The sequence below is a fragment of the Bos taurus genome, chromosome 18 (assembly GCF_002263795.3).
Source record: "Bos taurus isolate L1 Dominette 01449 registration number 42190680 breed Hereford chromosome 18, ARS-UCD2.0, whole genome shotgun sequence".
Lineage (NCBI taxonomy): Eukaryota > Metazoa > Chordata > Mammalia > Artiodactyla > Bovidae > Bos > Bos taurus.
The window spans coordinates 5,924,034-5,937,269 of record NC_037345.1 but is presented as its reverse complement, the minus strand read 5'-3'; the positions used below and the strand labels follow the sequence as shown (position 1 = coordinate 5,937,269).

At 45.1% G+C, this 13,236-nt stretch overlaps 1 protein-coding gene across 3 annotated transcripts in view; it reads right to left on the bottom strand.

The window, feature by feature from the left end:
- The window catches only part of WWOX (WW domain containing oxidoreductase), a 930,720-nt gene that overhangs the window by 233,950 nt on the left and 683,534 nt on the right, over positions 1-13,236 (bottom strand). For 2 of the 3 annotated variants that reach the window (XR_009491178.1, XR_003030202.2), the window contains exon 9: positions 3,092-3,271. The gene's annotated coding sequence lies outside the window, so the exon portion shown is untranslated. 3 annotated transcript variants of the gene reach the window in all.

The window sequence follows — 13,236 nt, the reverse complement described above, 5'->3', positions numbered from 1 at the left end:
CAAGCTAGTTCTTTTGAGCCACCACAGGTCTGCTGACCCCACTGAGTAGTGCCCTGCTGTGGGGAAGCTTCCCTTCAAGGGTGGAAGCCGGAAAAGGAATGGGAGGAAGCTTGAGTCTTGGCAGGGCTGCTGAGCAGTTCTGCCAACTCAGCTGGACTTAAAACTCGTGTGTCCGGTCTTCCTTCTCCCTCTTGGAAACCCCCTGCCCTGGGCAAGTTATCTGACCCGGGGTGGTGGACCTGTGTTCCCAGGAGCAGGACGATAGAAGGGAAACAGAGCGTGATAACAGTACAACCTTTGATGTAAAAGAGGTCAGGATTTGGATTGTGGGCTTGATTCTTACTAGATGAGTGACTTACTGCCCTGTACCTTAGACTCCTCATCTAGTAAATGGGCACAGTAATGTCTAGGTCACAGGATCACTGTGAAGATAAGAGAAAAAGGGAAAGGCTGTTCATGAAGGGCAAAGCCAATGGCATGTCACATAGAAAAGCCCCCGATAAATGGTAACTATCACTTAAGTGCCTACTGTGTGCCGCCATCTGGATTCTTTATCCTGGCCACACCACGTGGCATGTGGCATATGGGGTCTTCCCTGCCCTCCTCAATGGATGTGTGGAGTCTTAACCACTGGACCACCAGTTGGTGGGGGGGGTCCCTCCAGCTAAATCTTTAAAGGGATTTTGAATGGTTTCTGTGATTGTCCTCAGTTTACAAAACAGGAAAGGCAAGCAGGAGAGGTAAGAAAATGTGAAGGCAGGCTTCAAGCCAAGGGCTGCCTGGTCCAAACCCCAGGCTGGTCTATATGACACATGCAAAGAAACTTCTGACTTCTTGCGGGGGAAAAGGGTGGGAAAGGCAGGCAGACAGGGCGAGGCGGAGAATGTCTCCTTCTGAAGAGCTGGTCTTGACCTGAGACCTCAGCCATGGAATCTGGCACCAATTCCTTCTAGGCAACCAGACGGAAGGGCGTGAACAAGTATCTCAGTCACTAGCTCAGGTTTGCCTGAATAACCATGTCTCCAAACATCTCAAAAATGGGCTTCCCTGGTGGCTCAGCAGTCAAAGAGGACTCCTGCCAATGCAGGACACACGAGTTCGATGCCTGACCCCAGAAGATGCCACACGCCTTGGAGCAACTACTGAACCTGAGCTCCAAAGCCCCAGAGCCAAAGCTGCTGAGCCCACGCGCCACAACTCCCATGCCCACATGCCCGAGAGCCTGTGCCCAAGTGCCACAGCTCCCATGCCCGTGTGCCCAAGCACCACAACTCGAGAGCATGCCCTGCTTGCCATGACTGGAGGAAAGCCTGCGTGGCAGTGAAGACCGAGCACAGCCAAAAATAAACAAGCGAAATTATTATTTTTTAAAAGTCCCCAAAAAGACATAGCTTCCCTCGATATCTTGCAGTGACCATTAACCTTGGTTAGTCAAGTTCAAGGTCCTCTTAAGTAGTTCGTTCAATTTTATCTTGGCCTGTCACACGTGTGAAAAGATGTGTCATAAGCCCTTAAAATGTAACCTTTTTTTCTGAAATATTTTGGCAGGCTTTTTATTCATTCTTTCCATCCCCTACTTTACCCAAGTTACAGAGGTCAATCTTTTCGTATGTTATCTTTTTGAGGGTTATGGGGAGGGGCTTTGGAGTGATGGTGGGTAGGCTTATTTTCCAAACTGCTGTCATACATTTTCAGAACTTGTCCCCAGACTGTCCTCCGGGATGTCAAAGAAACCTCAGACACAGGCTAGACTGATCTGGGGACTCTAACTTTCAAGGAGGATGATGACCTTTAACCTCAGACAGTGCAAGATGCAAGATGGGTAAGCAGTGCAGGAAGCGGCTTGCGTTCGTTAAGAAAGCTGATTTTTTATGGAGACCTGACTCTCCCTTGGTAGCTTATGCCAAGGACACACAGAGAAGAATCCACTTTGCTTCTCCTTGCAAATCACACCAAGGCTACCAGAAAAGAAGGGACTCTCCGATTGTGTTAGCAGCACAATCATACATAATTTGGACTTGGGCATGCGAGAGAATAATCACCCACCAGCCTCTAGGTGGAGAAAGGCAGAGAGAGGGAGAGAAAGGCTGAGTCAATCCCTGCTCAGCCACGTTCATCCATATGATCCTACAGAATACCGCACAACGTTTTCAGGGAGAAATAAAACTCTAGAACTTCATTAATGCCGTAATTAAGGACCAAATTAGCAGGCCAAATAAAATAAAATAAAATAAAATCACTATGATTTAAAAAGAAATAGTAGTGAAAGCACCAATCCTGAACTTATACAAAGTAATGTTTTATTTTATTATATTTCTTCTTCCCCTTTTTGAACATTTCACTCTCAAGGGATTAATTGCCTTCTCAAACCCAGGAAAGGAAACGTGAAAGTGTCTCCTTTTTCTCTGAGGATGGGGGGATGCGAATACGAGGCAGCGCAGGAATAACAGGCGCTCTGTTTTCTGAGTGCTCGCCTGTGATTTATGAAAGGTGTGCCTCGCTGCGGGAAGATAACGCCATTTGAAATGGTCCATTTCATAAATCTATCCTCCTTGTCCCCAGCCGCACACAGGACTCCTATGAACTCCTGAATCCAATAATGTTTTCATCCTCTATTGACAAAAAAAGAAGGGGGGGAAAAGGACTTTGGCGCAAGAGAGGTAATGATGCTCTTACAAGGGAGCAGCCCTAACACGCCGTCTCCAGGGCTTTCTCTGGCAATGGCCACAGGGCCTCCAAGGCGGGGACGCTTGGATAAACAAAATGAAGAGATAATCAACATGCACAACATTCGGAATGTCCTCTTACGGCTAGCGGCATTAATTATAGCCTGAGCCCCGGCCTCCCAGCGACCACAGAACTGAAGGCTTTGCCTGAACACCCTCTCCGCCCTGTGATGGATTTATCCTCTGGAACTGGGGTATTTCCTATTCATTCATGCACCGCTTCAGAATATCTGCTTGTTTATCTCACAGCAAGTATGCATCCAGAAGAGAGTTCTGTGCCAGTTGGGGACCAATCATAAACTTCAGTGAAATTCATGGTTGTGAGCTTCTCTGGCGGTAACGAGGGGGAGGAGATATATACATACCCAATGCCGTGCGGGCTCCAGAAGACCCGTATGAAATATGAGCAGGGGACAGAAGAGACTTCCTTGGGAGCCAATGAAACGGACAGCTTAGACGCAAGAGGTGACTGCAAACACACGATGGATGCAACTTCTCAGACGGAAGTCGTATGTCAGGCTGGGATCAACTCCTCCTGACGGACCCTGAGAAACAGGATGGAGGGGACAGGAAGGTGACACACAGCACCCTGGTGTCTCAGAGACTGGAGAGGGAAAGAAATTAAACCCTCTAGGCATGAAGCCCTTCCTGTTCATTACAAAGGAGATAAAGCTAAGTTTAAAAAATGAAAGAAAGCAAAGTGGCCATGCATGTGTTGAGCGATGTTTTAACCTTAGTGGCAATTAGGGCATCTGAGAAAACCCTTACACCCACCACTCAGATATTAATGGATTAAGAGACAGATAAAGCACAGGATATAAGATGGAAATGATGTAGAAATGTGAATTTGAAAGAACTCCCAACATAGGATACTCACCCTGATACTCTGGAATTTGCATATTTTGACTTGTATTTAAAAAGCAATTTCAAGGTCAGCTTCAGTGCAGAAACACTGAGCTAAGATGGGAAGTAACCCCATTAAAAGTCTACCAGTGTTTTGCATATTTATTTTTCTTCCTCTGTAGTGAGCAATGATGACTCATAAATCAAAAAATCAGGGTAAACAAATACCAAAGAGGTTATTTTATACAAAATGTATACTCTCTATTCTATCTATTTATACACACAAACATTTCTATTACTAGAATTTATAAAGTGTGTAATACATGCATGCATGCTTAAAAAATTTGCATACATTTCCATAAGATGGAAAAAAATATATTATTGTCCCAAGTCTCAGAAGACCATGGCCCAAATAAAATGACGACCACCTCAAATGCATTTTTGTGTAATGGGATGGAAGTAATGTTTATTTTTAAAAGCTCCAGGCCTATTTTTTTTTTTTTTTTTTTTAGCATAAATAGATTGAAATTTTCCAGTTAGGTAGATCCATGGTCTGACCGTGAATATCCTAGGCAGCTGAACAGGGTAACTTTGGGTCTTTCCAGTAAGACTCGAGGAACTTCATCAAAAGCATGTACAGATGTCAAAATCAGCCTCCACACCTTTCTACTGAAAACACCATCAGACTCTTGTCACCCTGATCAACCTGGGGCAGGTTGAAAGAGGGAATGGAATTTGGAGAACTGAAAGTTGCCATTGAAAGAGGAAAGTTATCCCCGCAAAAGGGATTTTCACCAGACAACACAGATGTTCTAGAAGTCTAAACACTTCTGTGTTTCAGAAACTTCTTAATAATTTGATATCTGATAATTAACAATTTGATACACGGCATCCTAGGCCACTGTAGAAGCCACCTACAAAAATTAGTCCTGTGTCTTTATTCACTTGTTTTATAAGAAGAATGATCCTTTAGACTAGACTTGAAATGACTTTAGGTCACTTCCCAAAAAGTGAAGTCCATCCGCAAAGGATAAACATGTGCCACCAGAGAGCTGATGCCAAAGAAAAGATCAAGTACTTGACTTACTCAAAAGTAAGTCACAGAAATGAAATTCTGAAAAATGTTTCCAGCAATTGCAGAATCATGCTTCCTTGTCATATAAGACAGTGCTTAACACAGAACTTGGAGCAGAAAAAACTCAAGAAATGCAAGTTTAATACATCTCTGTGGAATTTACATGATTAGAGAAAACACATACTCAAAAAAAAAAAAAAAAAAGATGATTCCATTAATATGTAATCCTTATAAAGTGTTAGTCTCTCAGTCATGTCCAGCTCTTTGCGACCCCATGGACTGCAGCCCACCAGGCTGCTATGTCCATGGAATTGTCCAGGTAAGAATAATGGAGTGGGTTGCCATTCTCTTCTCTAGGGGATCTTCCTGATCCAGGGATTGAACCTGGGTCTCCTGCATTGCAGGCAGATTCTTTACCATTTGAGCCACCAGGAAGCCCCTATGTAATCCTTATGGTGGTGGTTTGGTGGTTTAGTTGCTAAGTCGTATCTGACTCTTGCGACCCCATGGACAGTGGCCTGCCAGGCTCCTCTATCCGTGGAATTCTCCAGGCAAGAATACTAGAGTGGGTTGCCATTCCCTCTTCTCCAGGGTATCTTCCCAATCCAGGAATTGAACTTGGGTCTCCTGCATTGCAGGCAGATTCTTTACCAATTGAGCCACCAGGGAAGCCCATGTAATCCTTATACCTGTATCTAATTAATGTGATTAAAAACATATTATATTTGGTATATTTGGTATATATACAGGTATATTTGTGAATCAGGGTAGCTCATACTATTCTGATACCTTTTTGGTGTATTTGAAATGCTTTTAAAATTAAAAGTCTCCCCCACCAAAAAAAAAAAAAAATACCATATAGATGTGCCCCTCTTATAGAAATTTGATACATCAAAAAATTTTTTTAATCTAGGAATGAGGATAAATGATGAGAAGGAATTATTGAGAGACTGCCTTAAAGTCCCTGTACTAGAAAACTATTTCCACTTAATTTTCCAGGACCAGATTTGGCACGTATTGTACCCAACAATATATAACCATATTCCAAAATCCAAATGGATTACTAATGGATTAATATGCTTTCAAAAGCATCTTTACAAGATTTAACCATGAACAGAACTCCTTGCTTCTCTTGGCTTCCAGTTAACATGTGACACCCTGTAATACTTCAAGTTAAAGAGTTACAGAGCCTGGAGTTTTATATGAGCCTGACAGTGATGGATTAAAACCATACTCTAGACATACCTAAACAGTAGCACTTACTTTTTCTTACTTAAATCAGGGTTGATCTAGGAGCTATTTGCTGGAAACTGTAATTGCTGAGCTGTTGTCAGAAATCTCTCCTTGCCTAGGGTGAGTTGGTTTCCAGACCAAGAGGAAAAAGTACAAGCAAGACACGTTCCAAAAATCCACGCAGGCTATGGACCTTGCCCAGTAAGGAAGTCGAGAAGTTCTGCAGTTCTATGAGTCTTACTCAGAGAGCAAGTTAAAATTCAGCATGGTACATCCATGCTCTGAGTTGCATTACTTAGAATAGCAAGTGTCCATTGACAGGTGAAAGAGCAAAATGCGGTACATACATACAATGGAATGTCATTTAGCCTCAGAAAGGAAAGAATTTCTGACACAGGCTACAGCGTGGATGAACCTGGAAGACGCTACAGTAAGTGAAATAAGCCAGTCACGAGAAGACAAATACAGTACGATTCTAGGTAGACAAGGGACTTAGAGTAGTCAAAATCATAAAGACAAGAAGCCCCTGGGTGCCAGGGTTGGAGACAGGGGAGAGTGGAGGTCCAGAGCTTCAGTTTCACAAAATGAAGACAATTATGGGGGTGAAGAGGGATGAGGACTGCCCACCAAGTGAACGTCTTCAATACCCCTGAATTGTACACTTAGAAATGGTTAAGATGTTAGCTTTTAAATGATGAGTATTCTGCCACAATTCAAAGAAACAATCCGGCCTGGCGTGGGTTTCACTGGCTCCTTAACTGTTCACTAGCACCCACGCCCAAGGTAAGAGAAGCCCATGTAAGACGGTAGGTGTTGCAAGAGGGCATCAGAGGGCAGACGCACTGAAACCATACTCACAGAAAACCAGTCAATCTAATCACACTAGGACCACAGCCTTGTCTAACTCAGTGAAACTAAGCCATGCCCGTGGGGCAACCCAAGACGGGCAGGTCATGGTGGAGAGATCTGACAGAATGTGGTCCACTGGTGAAGGGAATGGCAAACCACTTCAGTATTCTTGCCTTGAGAACCCCATGAACAGTATGAAAAGGCAAAATGATAGGATACTGAAAGAGAAACTCCCCAGGTCAGTAGGTGCCCAATATGCTACTGGAGATCAGTGGAGCTGGCAGGGATAGGGAGCAGGAGGAGAAGGGGACGTCAGAGGATGAGATGGCTGGATGGCATCACTGACTCAATTGACGTGAGTCTGAGTGAACTCCGGGAGTTGGTGATGGACAGGGAGGCCTGGCGTGCTGTGATTCATGGGGTCGCAAAGAGTCGGACACGACTGAGCGACTGATCTGATCTGATCTGAGCATCCATTCATGCCATAACTGCTTATTCCATGGGCAGGCCAGCCCACCCAGGAACTGGCTCTGGATAATAAAGTGCCTTCTCCATTTTGGGGAGATCAGGAAAAACTTGGGTTGGTTTCAGGATCTTCAAAACGTCTAGAGCCATTCAGGATAAGACCAGGAGAAACTTGTTTGGAACCCGTGGCTATAAGCAGCCCCCTGGGGCACAGTCCAGGGAATTAGGCCTGAGGTCAAAGGTAAGTGTGACACAGCCTGCAAATAATTAGAAATCAACCATGAAACTCACCACTTTCCCCTAGTGAGCTACTAATCTCACTTCCCCTGATTCCGCCCATGGACCACCATTCTCGTGGTCACCAGACCAAAAACCACTACTGTCTCCTTTATCTCACCATCACACCCAATCAGCCATCCTCTCAACCCATTTCTTCCTCTCTAAAGCCACCCGGTCAACCCAATTTAGAACTTCATCAGTTCTGGACTAAAATACAGTCATAAACTCTTAATTATTTCCCAGCTTCTTGTTCCTGGACATCTGCCATATATGTACATTTAAACAAATGTGTCAGTTCAGTTCAGTTCAGCTGCTCAGTCGTCCGACTCTTTGTCAGCCCATGAACCGCAGCACGCCAGGCTTCCCTGTCCATCACCAACTCCCGGAGTCCACCCAAACCCATTTCCATTGAGTCAGTGATGCCATCCAGCCATCTCATCCTCTGTCATCCCCGTCTCCTCTTGCCCTCAATCTTTCCCAGCATCACAGTCTTTTCAAATGAGTCAGCTCTTCACATCAGGTGGCCAAAGTATTGGCATTTCAGCTTCAACAGCAGTTCTTCCAATGAATACCCAGGACTGATCTCCTTTAGGATGGACTGGTTGGATCTCCTTGCAGTCCAAGGGACTCCCAAGAGTCTTCTCCAACACCACAGTTCAAAAGCATCAATTCTTTGGCGCTCAACTTTCTTTATAGTCCTACTCTCACATCCATAAATGACCACTGGAAAAACCATAGCCTTGACTAGAAGGACCTTTGTTGGCAAAGTAAGGTCTCTGCTTTTGAATATACTATCTAGGCTGGTCCTAACTTTCCTTCCAAGGAGTAAGTGTCTTTTAATTTCATGGCTGCAATCACCATCTGCAGCAATCTTGGAGCCCAAAAAATAAAGTCAGCCACTGTTTCCCCATCTATTTGCCATGAAGTGATGGGACCGGATGCCATGATCTTAGTTTTCTGAATGTTGAGCTTTAAGCCAACTTTTTCACTCTCCTCTTTCACTTTCATCAAGAGGCTCTTTAGTTATTCACTTTCTGCCATAAGGATGGTGTCATCTGCATATCTGAGGTTATTGATATTTCTCCCAGCAATCTTGATTCCATCTTGTGCTTCCTCCAGCCCAGCGTTTCTCATAATGTACTCGGCATAGAAGTTAAATAAGCAGGGTGACAATATACAGCCTTGATGTACTCCTTTTCCTATTTGGAACCAATCTGTTGTTCCATGTCCAGTTCTAACTGTTGCTTCCTGACCTGCATACAGGTTTCTCAAGAGGCAGGTCAGGTGGTCTGGTATTCCCATCTCTTTCAGAATTGTCCACAGTTTATTGTGATCCACACAGTCAAATGCTTTGGCATAGTCAAAAATGCAGAAATAGATGTTTTTCTGGAACTCTCTTGCTTTTTCCATGATCCAGCGGATGTTGGCAATTTGATCTCTGGTTCCTCTGCCTTTTTTAAAACCAGCTTGAACATCTGGAAGTTCACGGTTCATGTATTGCTGAAGCCTGGCTTGGAGAATTTTGAGCATTACTTTAGTAGCGTGTGAGATGAGTGCAATTGTGTGGTAGTTTGAGCATTCTTTGGCATTGCCTTTCTTTGGGATATGTGTATGTTAATTGCTTAATTATGTCTGAATCTTTGCAACCCCATGGAATATAGCCCGCCAGGCTCTTCTGTCCATGGAATTGTCCAGGCAAGAATACCACAGTGGGTTGCCATTTCCTTCTCCAGGGGAGCTTCCAGACCCAGGGATCAAACCCACATTTCCTGCACTGCAGGCAGATTCTTTACCATCTGTTTACCATCTGAGCCACCAGGGAAGCCTACACACAGACACACATATATATGTGTGTGTATCTTAATATATTTAAAGTTTTCAGAAACACCTCTGTTATCTTACTAAAAGAAATAAACCAACAAAGAAAGAACAACACAAAAACCTGCTGTGGCCCCCTTGCCAACTAAAGGGAGTTTAAGCTTTTGATTCTGGCATCAAAGTCCCTCCTCGAATGACCTTCGTGACGAGGACTGCAGAGTGGCTGGCGGGGGGAGGTGGGCACATAAAAGCAGGCACCGCCCATTCACTCACTTTCGCCTTGGGCCGCAGGGTCTGAGCAGTGATGCCTCAAAGGAGTGGTTCCCGCAGCTTTCTCTAAGCTGTCTTTACCGAAGCTCTCCCACCGATTCGGCCTTTGTAGCTATCAGGGCAATGCATCACCTTTTACAGACTTGTTGAAAGGGTATATCCCATGGGAGACGGTCTTCAGGGGAGCAGCTGATCCCCTTGACTCCCAAGCCCTGCTCTCTTGACTTGGCTATCCACACTGTGAGAGTCTCATCAGAGCGGCTGCGGGAGCTGGTGCCCATGGCCCTTCTAGGCAGGACGTGGCCTGCTGTTTGGACACGGATGGTACCGCCTTCACCATGCTCTCTGCTGGCCGATGGATCTCACACCTGCCCTTGGGAGGCGGGGCTGGACCAGGTGCCCACCAGACACCTTGGAGCTCCCCACCTTGTCTGTCTGGCCCCCAGGAGTGGGTGGGACCAGGCTGAGTCATCTCCCTTCTGGGAAAGTCCCTCCTAGAAACCGCCACTGCCCAGCCCTGGGTGATGGGCCGGCGCCCTGTGATGTGGATTAAGTCTTTTTAAATTCCAGGGGGTCCTCCCATTGGGGGAATTCATCCTGGAAGCCGCAGCTTTGGGTCTCTCTTTTGGGGAGGTCAGCAATTCCAGCGTTTGGTCGGCACTTCTTGAGCAGGGTGCCAGGAACATTTTGAGGATAGCATTTTCCTTGGCAGGTGCGCCCGTTGGTGGGGCCCACTTCAAGGTTTGCGAGAGCAGGGAAACGGCAACTGGGATCTATCTGTGGTTGCGGGTGAGCGCATTTGGAGGACCGAAGGGAACAAGGACTGTCTTAAACAGCATGTTCTCATTCAGACCTGAAGGAAAAGGCCAGAGTGGTCAGGTGGCCGCTGGGGCATGCAGGGTTGTCCCCCAGGGCTGCCTTGGGTCACCGCTTGGTCGGTTGAAGAAGCCTCTCGGCTTGGGGGCTACACTCAGACATCTGTGTCTCAGAAGGGACTGGACCCAGGACTAGGGGCAGCTCAGACCATGGGCTGCTTCTCTGTGTCTGAAGAATCGGGCTCAAGACCCTTGGCTGTACCAACAGCTCAGGCTGGAGCTGCCACTGTGACCTGCCTTCACTCCTGCCCAGGTGGAAGTCCTCTTCGGGACCCCTCCTCCATTGTCTTGCCCAGTTGGACCATTAAACAACTGGTTCTTCTGTATTTTGGCCAGGCTTGTAGACGATCCCGTGGTTTCACATTCTGTGCTGTATTATACTTGCTTATTTGCATGCTCAGTCGTGCTCAGCTCTTTGTAACCCCGTGGACTGTAGCCTGCCAGGCTCCTCTGTCTATGGACTTTTCCAAGCAAGGATACTGGAGTGGGTTAATTACTTCTATTTCTTAATTTTTAAAAATATACACTACTGCATATAAAAGGGGCTTCCCTGGTGGCTCAGCTGGTAAAGAATCTTCCTGCAATGTAGGAGATCCGGGTTCGATCCCTGAGTCAGGAAGATTCCCCTGGAGAAGGGACTGGCTACCCACTCCAGTACTCTCGCCTGGAGAATTCCACGGACAGAAAAGCCTGGCCGGCTAGAGTCCATGAGTTTGCAAAGAGTCGGACACGACTGAGAGTGACCAACACTTTCATTTGCATAAAAAAGAGATAATAAGGACCTCTAGCACAGCACAAGGAGCTCTGCTCGGTATTCCACAAAAAGCTGTACAGGAAAAGAATCTGAGAAAGAATGGATGTGTGTACACATACAACTGAATTACTTTGCTGCACACCTGAAACTAACATAATGCTGTAAGTCAACTATACTCCCACAAAAAAACACCAAAAGTCAAATTAAAAAAAATACACTTTATTACTTTTATATCTGCCTCCTCTATAAGACTATAGGCTCCTCAAGGTCAAGGAGCGTGCCCTAACTGCCTTTGCATCCATGCCAGTCTCCATGGTTACATCCCAGACAGCAGGGAAGAAAGAGGCGTGCAAATAAAGCAAGAAGGTGAGCGTCCTTTTCCCAAAGCCCCACCCCTGAGGACCACGTAGGACTTCCCTGCCGTCCCATTGGCTATAACTTGGCCACACGGCTGCAGATTGCTGGAAGGGCAGTTAGGACGGGGAATGCTTACTCTGAACCATCAAGAACCTCTTGGAAAATTCTGTGCCTAAGAAAAAAGGATGGACGTGATACTGTGTGAGAAGTAACAGCTCTGGCCCAGTGGCATTTCCGGAATCCCTGTCTTCCTTGCTGCGTGGCCTGAGGCAGGAGTCCCGTGACGTTTGACAGACTCCCACCCCATCTTCCCACACCGCATCCTTCTATTTTCCATTCAAAACCACCTTCTAAGTGGCAGAAGGCTCCTCCTGAGGGCAAGCAGTCCAGGCTGGACTTTCCGTCTGTCCCCTGACCCTCCCACTCCCAGGAATGGAAGTGGAGCCAGCAATCTCATCCTGCCTTCCTTCCCCACTAAGCTCAATAAATATTTTTGGAAGATAATGACTCAAGGTATGGCCTTCTCACTCAGATCCCAGACCATGCCCCTGAAGGATGCCAGGAGGCTTTCCCCTGCCCTCCACTCCTCAGCACTGGAAATAGATTTTTAAGCAGTGTTATATAGCGGTTTCTCTTCAAAATCCTTCTTTCCTTTTCTTTAGTAATGTCTTTATAAATCACTGTTATAAAAATAAGGCAAGCAGAAGGAAAAATATGCAGTGCCGAGAAACTGAAAATTCAAGTATTTGCTTTTTATGGGACACTTGAGGCTCTTAAAAAAGAGAACTGCTAGAAAACTTAAATACAAAAAATTCACCATATGATAACATAAAAAGCCCAGCAGAACTGAATAGTTTATGAAAATAATTTGAATATTTACGCTTCAATTTACGGTCTGAAAATCACCCCCAATCCACGATCTTATTCTTAAATGGATTTTCTGAGAGAGCGTTAAATACATGTTGATTATTTTGACACCATGTCGACTCGGATATTCTGTGCAATGATTTGCAGGCAAAAAGGAAATTCCCTAAAACTCTAATGTAAGTATATGTGAACATACATTATATATACAGAGAGGTACATTTATATGCGTGCATATATATAAAGTTTAACAAACATTTCAACTCAGAGCGGGTATTTTGGGGTTGCTGTTATTGTTAGGGGAATATACTGTAAATTTAACTTGAACGAAGCCAAGGGCTACAACACATTGTAATTCTCTTGACGGGGAAGCTCGGGTTCAAGTTCATATCTTTTTATTTTCTGAGACTGAAGCTGCATGATCATTTAAACCGTGTTTTATACACAACATTCCAGAAACACAGCAATGCGGGTCCATAAAAGCGTTGATGAAACAGAACCAAACATTCTCCCATTTTGACTGCTCTATTATTTTCCCCCAGTACGTCAAAGAAAGCCCTTCTCAGAATTTCTTACAATTTGTCTATTTAGGAAAAGAATTTACCATTATTTTAACAGGCCCCCAAAGCATCAAATATCTGTACCAAAAAAAAATCAATATTTACTTCCAACGGGGAAAAATATTCAGTACAGGGAAAATGGCAAGGAAAGCATATGTCCAAACACTTTATTATTAAACTCATGGGTTTAATGAAGCCAAACATGGGGAATACATTACGTAAATACACGTGGACAAAGGGCTTTTGAAGAGCAGAGGACCACAGCATC